Source organism: Tursiops truncatus, chromosome 12 (genome assembly GCF_011762595.2).
Source record: "Tursiops truncatus isolate mTurTru1 chromosome 12, mTurTru1.mat.Y, whole genome shotgun sequence".
In the NCBI taxonomy this organism is placed as follows: Eukaryota; Metazoa; Chordata; class Mammalia; order Artiodactyla; family Delphinidae; genus Tursiops; species Tursiops truncatus.
The window spans coordinates 33,121,338-33,136,123 of NC_047045.1; the positions used below are offsets into that span (position 1 = coordinate 33,121,338).

Consider the following 14,786-nt stretch of genomic DNA (forward strand, 5'->3'; position numbering starts at 1 on the left):
TTGGGTGCAGTTTCATGGGGTGGGCAAAGCAGGCAGACTCTATATGGCTAAAAATATGCTCATTGGGGCTGTATTTAAAGCCAATGCATGTGTCAGAATTTGAGTTTGGCAGGCTTTCGCATAACAGTCCTAGCCTGCTGTGAGGAAGTAAACAACATAGAAGCCAATGTACACAGGCCATCTTTGGCCCATTTATATAACAGTGTGTTACCCAGGTATGGAGCTGTAGGGAAAGAAAGCATGGTACAGCAGCCACTGATGAAATAGCCGTTGTTGTTCAGCCATCACTGTGTTGCCAGCGCACAAAGGAAAAAGGACACCTCTCAGAAGTCAGGAACCATCCCTTTAGTCGTAGTTTCTTTTCTGTTCTCTTGTGATCCTATGAGATGTGGTCGGTGCCCTTATTTACTCAGCACCAGGTATGTGCCATGCATAGTGCTGTGGACTTGCATAACCAGAACTGTTCTTGGTACATAACAGGTGCCCAACAAATATTTTTTGAATAAATAAATTATCCTTAATATTCACAACCATATTAGAAGGTAGATATTGTTATACTTGTTTCACACATTAGGGGCCCACCTTCCTAAGGCAATTTGAGATACAACAGCTGTATTTCTACAGTTCTTTGTCAAAAGTTAATATATAGCATATTAGAATAGAAAAAGCAGAGGCTTTCTAGTAAGAAAAATTACCTGGTGGGGCACATTTATCCCATTAAAAAGATAATTTGAAAAGGCTTTTAGGGTCTTATTTACATGCAGATAGAAATAGATAACAACAAAGTATGTTTATCTAGTTTATAAAAGCAGTGCTTTATATAGTATTTAAAGTGTGGACTGGTTTAAATTCTAGGTCGGATAAGTTCAATGCCTCTCTGCTGTGGACAGGAGAGCAGTGATACAGAAAGCGTGTGGTAGGAAGATGATGTTCCCCTTAAGCTGATGGCAAAAAAGAGGACTGAGGCCTCACATACACAGTCAACTATGCTCCAAACAGCGTCGGGTCTCTGTCCTCACTTCCTCTCATATTCAAGCAGGCAACACTGTGTTGGGGGAAAAGTCAAACTACATTTTGGAATCAGACCTGAATTTAAATCTTGATTTGTCACATGGTATAAATAACCTATTGTGTCTTCAGTATGAGAACCTGTAAAATGGGACCAATAATACACATCTCACAGTGTGGCTTTGAGAATAAAATTTAAAAATGTCACTAGAGCATCTAGCAGATGATCCAGCTCGTAGTTAAATGCTCAACAAATGTTAGTTTCCACCCCTACTTTTTGAGGCTACATTTTCTACGTCAAGGCTTCCCCGGATGTTCATTTTACTATAATTTTGCCAGTATAGAAATACTCAGAGTGGAGGTAGTTGAATAAAGTGGTTTGCTTCTCCCTAGCCTCCTTTTCTTTTACCAGGCATAGTCCTAGAAATGGGTTTAACTTTAACATTTCCTCAGAAGCCATAATGTCCAGCAATAAGATGAATTAGAATGCTTGGCTATTCTTCTCATTGAAAAACACAATAGAAGCTGGGAAGAAAAAAAAAGAAAAACTGGCATGGAAGAAGAGAGGTCTGTGCACATGTAGGGACCTAGAAAGTCCCACTCTTTCTTCATGTGACATAAGCAGGCTGTTTTGGGGGTGAGTGAAAAGGCTTGGCACAAGTTGAGGTGCTTCTTCCCAATGAAAATATGCTGCCTTTGAGAAGGTGTCACCAGGTAGAGTTCATGGCTCCAGAAGAATACACACCAGACATCTTTATCCTCTGTTAGAAAGTACTTGTGATACGATTCATATTAATATTTATTTATTCATTTGGAGAAATGTTTTGCTCTTTGTTTTTATATTTCTGGATGCTACATTTATTTTTTTCTCTTTGAAAATTCTAATGACCATCTGCAGCTCTGGGAACTAGAGAAGTTATTATGACAGCTATATTTCAGATTCAGTTAAGATTACTGGTAAAGTGCATGCATTAGCTTTTAAAAATTTGGGGCAGATTCTAACAACTATATACTAGCTTTTAAAACAAAATGTGTCCCTCTTAAATGCTGGAAATTTCTCAAACAAAGGCAAGAATATGAAATCTGTTCAGCATGTTTCTTTGAGAATATTTTTCAGGAAATAAAACCTTAACTTCACTTAATTAACTTTGGTTGGAACAGAACCATGTTTTTTTCTCCAGTAGTTAGCTTTCTTCACTGTTCTACAGCCACTAACACTAATGACCAACTCATTCTTCTGGAAACATTTTTCTTCCCTGATCTGAGTTCTCTATCCTAGAATGACTGTTTTTCTATTCTCTAATTCCTTTTCCCCTGTTTTCTTTGTTGCTTTTTCCTCCTCCAAAAGTGTATCTTCCTGTCTTTAATCCTATTCTCTCCTTTCTATATTCTCTGTTCCTTTGTGAGCTCACATACTCACATGACTTCAATAACTTATCCCTAAGTACATGATTTTCAAATATCACCCTCAAATAACAACCATGCTTTCTAGTTCTAGTCCACATTTCCAATTCTTTGATTGACAGCACCCCAGAAGTTTCAGTGGCACCCTAATGAAATCATTCCCATTTTTTGATACTGGCATTAAGAAATAAAACTAAAAATCTTAGCTCCATGTTTGATTCCTTCTTTTCCCACTCTACTTTTAGTAATTCAGTTATATTCTGTCAAAACTTTTAATCTCTTCTTCCTTTTCATTACAATCATTATATTTCATCAATTCTGACATCCATATTTGTTCAAATGTTAACATCTCTGAAACTAGAGTGTGTCCTACAATTAATGGTGTATTTGGACTTCTGTAGTTTAATTAGCAGTGCTTTCTGTTATTTCAGAATACTACATAAAATAATGATGTATCTTATAAGCGACTTGATGTCCCATTTTTTATAAACTCCTATTTACCACTCTCTTGAATTTTGGTAATTGTTTTCTCAAACTCCAATTATTCTTTTCATCATCAGAATGTTCTTCTTAAAGTGTAATTCTGATCAGTCACTCTCTTGGTCAAGAGCTTTTATTTATCCCCATTAGTAATTATAGTATCCATATTCTGTATTTTGGCATTCAAGACCCTCTTGATGTCTTATCTCCCACATCTGTCCTAATAATTTGCCATTCCATATACAAACTGGAGTAGTTGTCAAGTACACGCTGTAATTTCTTATCTCTGTTCCTTTGCTGAAGGCAGTATTATGCTTCAAATGGTGCATTCTTCCTCCCATCTGTTGATAGCCTACCTGTGAATAAAAGAAGTTTAAATGTCACTAACTCCATGAAGCCTTACTGATTTGCCCAAACATTGTGGTTTCTCCCTCACATGATACTATTATTCCTATCTAATAAAGGAGGAAGTTAAGAAATTAATCAGAGCCAAAGTCCAGAATCTATTTCCTCTTAGAATCTGCGCTACAAAATCTCACCGCAAACCAAGCACCTCATATAAAATCCATCACTCACATACAGTCTCACCACCAGTATAAAAAAACTCAGCTTTCACTTTCAAAATAGCAATTTCATTGATGTATAATTTATGTGAAAAAAGATCCATTGTAAGTGTAGCATTCCATGAGTTTTGACATATATAGCCATCACCACAATCAAGATACAGAAAATTTCCATCATCTCAAAAGGTTTCCTTATGCCCCTTTCCTGTCAATCCTCATCTCCCACCCTGGCCCCTAGCAACCACTATAATTTCTGTCACTATACACTAAATTTCCTGTGTTCAGACTTTCATATAAATGGAATCATATAGTATTCTTTTATATCTGGCTTTTTTGCTCAGCATACTGCTTTTGGGGATTCAATTCTGTTGTTGCACATATCAGTAGCTTGTTTCTTCTTCTCGCTGAGTCCATTGTAGGGATATACCACAATATGCTTACCCATTCGCCTATTGATGGACATTTAGTTTATTCCCATATTTTGGCTATTACACATAAAGCTGCGTAAATATTCTTGAACAAGATTTTTTATGAACATGTGTTTAATTTCTCTTGGGTAAATATCTAGAGATGGAATTTTTGTGTTTTATGGCATGTTTAATTTTATGAGAAACTTCCCAATCTTTTCCAAAGTAGTATATCATTTTGCACTCCCAGTAACTACATATGAGCTCCTCTTCAAGACTTGGTAGCATCATTCTTTTTAATTTTGGCCATCCTGGTGGATATGTATTGGATTTCATTATAGCTTTATTTTTCATTTCCTTGATGATGTTGAGCATCTTTACTGTGCTTATTGGCTATTTATTTACCTTCTATCAGATTGTTTTCTTATCAAGTTGTGAAGACAACACGTATTGGGCTGGCCAACAAAGTTCCTTTGGTTTTTAAGTAAAAATAAAAAGCACATTTTTTCATTTTCACCAACAAATTTATTGAACAATGTATTCACCGTTTTGTGTCAGTACCTTCTGCCATTTTTCAGGCAACTTCATAATTCCATCTTCCCAAAAATTTTTATCTTTTTGAGCAAAAAACTGTTCCAGATGCTTTTTACAGTCTTCCGGGGAATTGAAATTTTTTCCATTAAGAGAATTTTGTAAAGACCGAAATAAATGGAAATCCGAAGGTGCAACATCTGGTGAATATGGCGGATGAATCAGAACTTCCCAGCCAAGCTGTAACAGTTTTTGCCTGGTCATCAAAGAAACATAAGGTATTCAGTTATCTTCATGGAAGATTATGCAGTTTCTGTTGACTAATCCTGGATGCTTTTTGTCGAGTGCCGCTTTCAGTTGGTCTACTTGGGAGCAGTACTTGTCGGAATTAATCGTTTGGTTTTCTGGAAGGAGCTCATAATAGAGGACTCCCTTCCAATCTCACCATATACACAACATCACCTTCTTTGGATGAAGACTGGCTTTTGGTGTGATTGGTGGTGGTTCATTTCATTTGCCCCACGATCTCTTCTGTTCCACATTATTGTACAGTATCCACTTTTCATCACCGTCACAATTTGTTTTTAAAATGGAACATTTTCGTTACCTTTAAGTTAGAGAATCACATGCGGAAGTATGGTCAAGAAGGTTTTTTTCGCTTAGCTTATGTGGACCCAAATATCAAAGCAATTAACATAACCAAGCTGGTGCAAATGATTTTCAGCACTTGATTTGGATATTTTGAGTATGTCAGCGATCTCCGGTGTGGTATAATGTTGATTGTTCTCAATGTCTCGATTTGATCGCTATCAACTTCAACTGGTCTACCCGACCGTGGTGCATCATCCAGCAAAAAATCTCCAGCCTGAAACTTTGCAAACCATTTTTGACACGTTGGATCAGTCACAGCACCTTCTCCATACACTGCACAAATTTTTTGGGTTTCAGTTGCATTTCTACCTTTCTTGAAATAATAAAGCATAATATGCCAACAATGTTGCTTTTTTTCTTCCATCTTCAATATTAAAATGGCTACACAAAAGTTCACCAATTTTGATTCTTTTTTAAATGCACACTGATATGACAGCTGTCACAATACAATCTAACAAAATTGTTTCGAATGAAGTTAAAGACAACCAAGTGCTACAAGAGCCATCGTATGGAAAACACCGAACGAACTTTTTGGCCACCCCAATATTTTCTTTACTCACCACTGAGAATATTTCTGATACCAGATGTGTGGATTTTTCCCCACACTGACCAATTCTCTGACACCTGCTTAGTATCCTAACATTTCAACTCAATTCTGACACTAATCAGAGTTACTGAATACCCCATAGTTTAAGGGCTCAATCTCACAAGACTGCTCCCCACTTCAGATGCCAATCACAAGTAGTGGGTCCCAGGTTGCCTGCATCTTCTGTCTGGCCTGGCTACAAATCAGAGGTTCCCATGATCCTCCTCTTAGGTTTGATAATTTGCTAGAGTGGCTCATAGAACCCAGGTAAAGAGTTTACTTACTATTGCCAATTTATTACAAAGGATACAAATGAACAGCCAGATGAAGAGATACATAAGAGGAGGTCTGGATGGGTCCTGAATGCTCCGCTTTTGTCTTTGTGGAGTTGGGGTGTGCCACCCTCCTGGCACATGGGTGTGTTCACCAACTCTGTACTTTTGGGATTTTTAATGGAGTCTTCATCATATAGACATGATCAATAATTAACTCAATTTCCAACCCCTCTCCCGTCTCCAGAGAATGGGGTGCAGAGCTGAAAGTTCCAAGCTTCTAATCATGGCTTGGTCTTTCTAAAGCCCCCATCTAGGAGCCCACCTCATTAGAACAAAAGTTGTCTCTATAACCTAGAAATTTCAAGGGATTTAGAAGTTCTGTGTCAAAAACTGGGATCAAAAATCAAATATTAGCAGGAACAGGAGGCAGAGACCAATATATATTTCTTATTATTTCACAAGTTGTAAGAGTTACTAATATATGAGTACAAATCTTTGGTACTCAAAGATTTGAGTGTGTGTTTGTGTGTGTGTGTGTATATATATATATATATATATATATATTTAATAATGTCTTTTGAAAAGCAAAAGTTGTAAATTTCTATATGATCCACTTACCAGTTTTTCTTCTGTTACCTAAGAAATATATTCCCATCCCTAGAGAACAAAGATTTTTTCTTCTAGAATTTTTTAAAACATAGTTTTTTACATTTATAGCTATTTTAGTTAATTTTCATGTGTGTTGTGAGGTAAGATTGAGGTTTATATTTTCCTATATGGCAATCCAGTTTTCCATTATTATTTGTTAAAAAGTATCCATTCCGGGCTTCCCTGGTGGCGCAGTGGTTGAGAGTCCACCTGCCGATGCAGGGGACACGGGTTCGTGCCCTGGGCCAGGAAGATCCCACATGCCACGGAGTGGCTGGGCCCGTGAGCCATGGCCGCTGAGCCTGCGCGTCCGGAGGCTGTGTTCCGCAACAGGAGAGGCCACAACAGTGAGTGGCCCGCATACCGCAAAAAAAAAAAAAAAAAAAAAGTATCCATTCTCCTATTAAATTACCTTCACCCCTTTATTCCAAATGATTTGGTGTTACATTAATGAATCTATTTCCGTACTCTCTTCCATTATTCTATATGTTTGTTCTTATGCCAATACCACACTGTCTTAATTACTCTACTTTTAAAATAAGTCCTCAACTTCGGGCTTATAGTCCACTAACCTCTCTTTGTGTGTAGACCTGCCACTCTCCAGTCCATTCCCTTCTTGATAACCAGAGTTAACTTTGAACAGGATGTTTGTCTGGCTTTTATAGATCCCTTCTTTACCGTGTAGTTTTAGAATCAGCTTGTCAATTTCTACAAGAAAGCTTTCTGAGGTGCTAATTGAGATTATGTTGAATATATAGACCAATATGAGTAGAAATTACATCTTAACAATATTATGTCTTTCTGATCCATGAATATGGCATACCTTTACATCAGTTTAGATCATTAGTTTTTGTCAATAATGGTTTACAGTATATAGTGTATAGATCTGGCATGTATTTTGATTAAATTTACCCCTAAATGTTTAAATATAGTAAAAATAGTAATAATTAAAATTTCAAGTTCTAGTTTTTCATTGTCAGCATATACATAATCATTGTCAGCATAATACATAATTGTCAGCATATACATAATACATTGTCAGCATGTACATAATCTGGATTTTGTTGTCTTAGAGTAAGAATGATTTTTTTACATATTTTTACCTCTCTCCATGCCTTTTGTTCCTTTTCTTTTTTTTTTTTATTTTTGCCTTATTGCACTGGATATAACCTCCTTTGCAATGTGGAATAAAAGGGGTATGAGCAAGCATTCCCTTCTTGTTTTAAATATTAGGGAAAAAATTTAATTTCTAATCATTGAAGATATTAGCTGAAGGCTTTTTGTGGACACCATTTATTAGATTAAAGAAGCTCATTTCTATTACTAATTTATAAGTGGATGTCAAATTTTGTTAAATGCTTTTTTTTTTTTTAACATCTATTGAGATAATCATGTGGTTTTCCTCCTTTGTTAATAATGATGAATTACATTGACTGATTTTCAAATCTTGAACTAACCTTGCATTCTTGGGGGAAAATTTAGTTGGTCATGGTGTAGTAACCTTTTTAGAGATTGTTGGATTTGTCTTGATAATATTTTGCTGAGGGTTTTTATGTCTATATTCATAAGAGATTCTTGTAATATCTGTGTCTTACCTTGCTATCAAGGCAGAGCTAGCTTTATAAAGTAAGTTGGCAAGTGTTTCCATATCTTCTATTTCCTGAAAGAGTTTATGTAGTTTTTGTATTATTTCTTCCTTTAATGATTGACAGAATTCATACTGCAGCCATTTGGGCCTGGGATTTTCTTTATTGTACCTGCAAATTGAAATGCTTTAATAGGTATACAGCTACTCAGAATTTCTGTTTTTTCTTGGATCACTTTGGATAATTTTTTGTCTTCCAAGTAGTTTGCCTGCTTGATTAAGTTGGCAAATCTATTGGCATAAATATAGTCCTAATATCTGTTTATTATTCTTTTGTTATTTCTAGGACCTGTTGTGATGGCTCCTCTTCCATATCCAATAGAGGTAACCTTGTTCTCTCTGTCTCTTCCTCTCTCTCTCTTAAATGTCTCTTAGTATGTCTCATATATCTAGAGTTCCTAAATTTTATTGTTTTTTTTTAAAAAATAGCTTTTGATTTTATGATTTTCCCATTTATTCATTCCTTTTATTTTACTGAATACAAGATTCAAATTATAAAAATACAATGTGATGCAGACAGGATTTCATTGGTAGCAGGAGATTTAAATTTATTTCTCAGAAAAGTGTCAATTAAAAAGATGAAAAATAAGTAGAGGCATAGAAGAACCAAATAACAATAATTTATGTCTAATTGAGTATAAATAAATAAATATCAAACTCTTCAAAGAAACAGAGCATATACCTTCTTTTAAAGCCTCCTAGTATATTAAAAATATGTATTATGCATGTCAAAAACTAAATACCTTTCTAAAAGTAGAAAGAATAAAGACAACATTTTCTGTTCAATAAAACTAGAAAATAGGGGCTTTTCTGGTGCCACAGTGGCTAAGAATCTGCCCGCCAATGCAGGGGACATGGGTTCGAGCATTGGCAGGCAGATGGGTTCGAGCCCTGGTCTGGGAAGATCCCACATGCCTCAGAGCAACTAAGCCCATGCACCACAACTACTGAGCCTGCGCTCTAGAGCCTGTGAGCCAGAACTACTGAAGCCTGTGCTCCTGGAAGACAATAAATAAATAAAAAGAAGACAGTAAAATAATTATTATCAGTAGCTTATCCAAATACTACATGAGAATAGAGAAATATCCAGGACTTTGGTGGAAATTAGAGTCATAAGAGACTATAATGAGTCAGAGACTCTATTTGAAAATATAAATGGAGGAAAATATACATGTAATTTTTATTTATTTATTTATTTTGTGGTACGCGGGCCTCTCACTGTTGTGGCCTCTCCCCTTGCGGAGCACAGGCTCCGGACGCGCAGGCTCAGCGGCCATGGCTCAGGGGCCCAGCCGCTCCGCGGCATGTGGGATCTTCCTGGACCAGGGCACGAACCCTCATCTCCTGCATCGGCAGGTGGACTCTCAACCACTGTGCCACCAGGGAAGCCCTTAAATGTAATTTATAAGTATAAATTATTGAAAATGAATTTAGAAAGATAGAAATTCTAAAGAAACCAATTACCATAGTAGAGAGAAAGTTATTAAAGAACATCATGACAAAACGCACCAGGACAAGATATAACAGAGGTGAATTCCATTGGATCATTAAATAAAGATAATCTAAAATGCTACAAACTCTTCCTGAGCCTAAAGGAAGAGTTGTAATTGAAGGTTCAGTCACAAAGCAAGTTTACTCTTGTCTGCTGCCGTCCTCTGAAATTTGCTTAATGAGCCTGCTTTTTCTTTTTTAATTTCTGTCCATGGAGCAGTACCATGACTTTTCTGGTCACACTGAAATAATAAAATATTACATTAATTTAGCAATTAGAACGTCCATGCTTAAGTAAAATGGATACTCTGATTTTCTTGTATTCCTCTCTCCTCAAGGAAGAGATTACTGCTGATAGACACTTGTAAGCAATGAGAAGGAGGAGGCTGGTGTCTTTCTACTGTAGCTAGTTCTAGGCTACTAATTTTTTGCAAGTTCTTCTGAGTGTTCTGTCTTACCACGCATTTAGGTAGTTGCTATCTCTCACTTTAGGGCCTTGACCAAAGTGTCTGTTATACTGTGACATAGGAATGATTCAATAAAATTCACTAAATGAATAATTCCAGTAAAAGAAATTATATGATTATTTATAAAGATAATAAAAATGCAGTTGAAAAAAATCAATATTTAATTTTTAAAAATAAAGTAGGATTGGATAGATGATTTCTTAACTTGATAAAATAAATCTATCTCAGCTCCCAAACCAGTGAAATAATTAACATGTCCATTAGTGTAGTGGTAACCACTCTCACCACTATTATTTAACTTAGTCTGAAGGTTTCAAGCTCAACAATTAGGTAAGAGAAAGAAATGAGAGATATAAAACTGGAAAGCAAAAGGTAAAATAATTCCTTTTCTCAATAGATGATGTATCATACCTGAAAAATCCAAAGAATCAAAATAATTTCCAAACAGTAAGAAAACCAGTAATATCGCTGAGGGCTGTTTTTCTATAAAAATAATAACCAAAATTAATAGGATTTTTATGTAGTAACATAAACACCAATTTGAAAATATAATTGAGAAAAAGATTCAGTTACAGAAAAAAACATAATATTTAGTAACAAACTTATAAGGAATATGAAAGATATATGCAAAGAAAGCTCTAATATATTAATAAGATACCAAAATTATAACTGAAAAAAGAAAAGGCATTTTCTATTTTTCTATGCTTGAGTGGGAAGGCATAGAATCACAAGAGTATTATTTTCTCTAACCTAATCTGAAAATTTACTTAATTTTAATAAAATAGTAATAATTATCTTTTTAGAATGCATAATATGATTCTGAACTTTATGTGAAAAAAAGAGTAGTAATGAACTAGCTATGTTACACATAATGGAATAGTATAAATATTACAGAATTTAAAACAGTTGGCAAGGCAAAAAGATCAGTAAGACTAAATAGAGCCCAGAAAAAGATACAATTTCTTAATAAATGATTTTAGCATATGATCAAAATCACATTGTACTCTGATGGTGAACAGATGAATTATTCAGCAAATTAGGCTGGAGCACCTAAGTGGATAACTAAAACAAATTAAAAGATTTAAATATAAAAAGTGAAAGCAGAAATATACTGGAAGAAACATGAAAGACTTTTTAAAAAATCTTGGAAAGAAACAGTTTGTTAGAGATAATATAAAACACTTAAGCTATAAAAGAAAGGATATATAACTACATAAAATAAAATAAATATGAGAAGATTAAATGAATAAAAATAAATACAATTGACAAAGGATGGATTTTCTGAGTACATATAGTTTTCCTAAAAAATAAACTTCAGAAAAAGTAAATGTGAGATAAGACCATGAATAAATAGTATATAGAAGGGGAAATGCGAATTACTCTTAAACATATAAAAAGGGCCTAAATTTCACATACAATAAAAGAAAAGAAAATTGAAACTATAAGGAGAAAATGTTCATGTGTAAGATTGGCAGAGATTTTTGAAAAAAATCTTTTTGAAAAAAATGATACAGTGTAGGTGAGCAGGGAAATGAGCACTTACAGTTATCGGTAGAAATGTAAATTGTGACAGTTCTGTGGAGGGCAATTTTGATATCTATCAAAATGAAAAAAATACACATGCTTTCACCACCAATATTGCCTCTAGAAATTCATCCTAAAGCTATACTCACATGGGTCAAAATAATCTATGCCTAAGGATATTAACCTCAGTGATCTTTATAGCTGCAAAAGGTTGGATGTAAGCTAATTTTCTGATAATAAGGCACTATTTATTTTAATTATGGTATATCCATGTAGCCATTAAAAAGGATGAGGAAGTTTTATGTATATTGATATAGAATGAGCTCTAGGATAAATTACTATTATATGACCATGTAATATTATTATGACATATTAGCAACTTATTGAACCATGCACATAATGCTACATTATTCATGGTGAATGGGAGATGACTTTTCTCTGTATGCCCTTTTGTACCTTTTGAATTTTGTAGCATTTGAATATTCAGTGCTCACAATGACTGTTTAAGACCATAATACCCATTCTACAGATAAGGCAACTGAGGCTCAGAAAGGCTAATTAATATGCCCAATATCATAGGATTAGTAACCCATTTGCCACCTGGAAACCAGGTCTGTCTAACTTCAAAGTCAATCATAACCAAGGTTTGGCCAAGTTCAACTGAGCATCACATTTAACTAAGTTTAAATAGATGTTAACCATTTCTCCACCTCAGTGAGCTACATAGCACAACTTCTTTTTAAATACCAACTTTGATATAAATTAGCTAACTCTATTACTAGAGTTTGTGATTTTATGTACATGAAATCTCGTTCTCCTGAAAGATCCAATTAAGATTACATGAAGGTTTACAACAGTCCTGCTGTGTAGATGGTTCAATATTCCGACAACAAACTAGATAAACATTTTGCCAATCACTAATTAAAAAGCTGGCTCTAAGTACAATAATCTGGAGTCAGTTTGCATTCACATTTCTATTAAAGGCTAATGAATGCACAGCTAAACTAATTTAGTCAAATTGTTTCTTCATTGTGTTCAAAGTTAAAACTAACAATTCAGCTTTAGCCCTGAGTCTTTTAAATTATTTTTTCCTCCCCTATTGAGTAAAAGTCTAATTAAAAGCTTTTAGTCTTTCACATTGTGCAGGCTGCTAAGTGATATTGTTTAGTCTGCAGGGATTCAATTATTAGTTGGCTTAAAAATATACATTTCCACAAGGATTTTTTTAACCCACTTTGCCTGGAAGGTTTTGTGCTCTAAAATTTAATCTGATAACAAGATTATTAAATTGTGAAACAAAAAAATTATCTTTGGTGTGAGATTTTATTTGTATTTGGTGTGGAATTTTAACTCAGCTCTAAGATTTACTATTTGCTGTGAGGTTCAACTCAGGTGGAGTGGAGGTATAAAAAGTATCCAAAATACTATGTAGTAGATGTGAGTTTAACTCTGCATATTCATGAACAGGACTAGTTATATAATTTGCAGGGCCTAGTACAAAATGAAAATGTGGGGTCCCTTGATCAAAAACCAGGAATTTCAATATGGCAACAACAGATCTCTAAACCAAGCACAAGGCCTTTCTGACCATGGGTCCCTGTGTGTGCCGGTGAAGCCAGCTCTGTTCTCAAGTGCAGAGTGTAGAAATCTCACATTATGTTATTATTACTTTTAAGATGAAGATGATTCCCCCAATCCCATTCTACTAGATGACAGACAAGCCCACATTCTCAAGCACCCCAGCTTAAAGGTCAGAGGCCTCATAGACAGTGAAGGCTCCTGGTCTCTAGTCTGCACTGGTTGCCACTGAAATGTTTCTGGTCCAAGCCCACTGTTCTGTTTCTGTTGCCGAAGATACCTGACTGGCCTGGGAACTTGGTGCCTAGCATTCAACCTTTCTAGCTACACCAAATTTGTAATCAAAATCAATACATTTGAGAGTGAACGGGGGCCCTACTGACTTAACGGACCTATAAGGGGCCTGTCCAGGCGAACCGTACTGTGTAGTCACCCTCATACAGCCATTTACTCCTGAAGTCCAGCCATGTCTCCAGGCACCAGGAGGGACTGGGCTGGGACTTCCACACTTAGCTGAACCTCTATACCTCCGGCTTCTCCATGGGCTGAGGGAAACTCTCCTCTCTGCCACCTGATGTGTAAAACCCAGCATACAGAGGACAATCAATTCAAATTAATCTGAACTGCCTATTATTTTCTTCCATTCTCCTTCTAATAAAGTAGTCAGAGATAGTTTCTCACTTGGGTCTTTCTAGCTATTTAACTTCCCAGCAGGACAGTTGGGCTGTAGGTAGCCAGAAATTTTAAATACAGTAAAACCAACCAACCAGCCAAGCAACCAAACAGAAACCCCTAGTATTATTGAAGAATGGAAGTTTTAATTTTTTAATAACAAATGTATAAACTTAAAAAACAAACTAAAAATGTGAAAATATTTTTGTAGAAAATGTTTCTTAAAAACCTAACCATTTCCCTGTTTTCTAAAAGCATGTATACTGTATATAATAGATTTGTCCTTTGGTTGGGTCATTATATGAATTAGAATAGAGCTGCTAGAAACATATGCTCTGGATCTTGACCGCCTGGATAGGAATCCTAGCTTAGCTGTAAGACCTTGGACGAGTTACTTAAATTCTTTGTGTCTCAGATTCGTCATCTGTCAAATGGGTATAGTAACAGTTCCCATGTCATAGTACTATGGTGAGCATTACCTCATAATTTATATATAAAGTAGTTTGAACAGCACTAGTCAATAAATATGAATAGCTAGAATTAATATACTTGATAAAATAACTCAGAGGCATTTGTGCCTCCAATAAATGATCCCATTCTGCAGTCGTAAGTCTGCTTTAAAATAAAAATAATGTGTCAGTGTTTCAAATATCAGACACCATTTATTACTATCCTTAAAAAATGTGTACATCATAGCAGCATGTTGTTTCTTTGCTGCATAACCCTTCTAGTTGTTTTCTAATCAGGTGTGCCTGATTTTCTTAGAGTTGTGCCCAAAGTAATAATAGGTAGGTTCAGAGTAAAACTGAGGGGCTATCCTAATAGTAGAGTAGATCAAATTTATTAGGTGGCCTTT

The 14,786-nt window shown here is 35.3% G+C and overlaps 1 protein-coding gene across 1 annotated transcript in view; it reads left to right on the top strand.

The window, feature by feature from the left end:
* The window catches only part of GRIK2 (glutamate ionotropic receptor kainate type subunit 2), a 1,042,171-nt gene that overhangs the window by 314,122 nt on the left and 713,263 nt on the right, over positions 1-14,786 (top strand). The window contains exon 5 of the mRNA XM_073789463.1: positions 8,485-8,522. The gene's annotated coding sequence lies outside the window, so the exon portion shown is untranslated. The remainder of the gene's footprint in view (positions 1-8,484; positions 8,523-14,786) is intronic.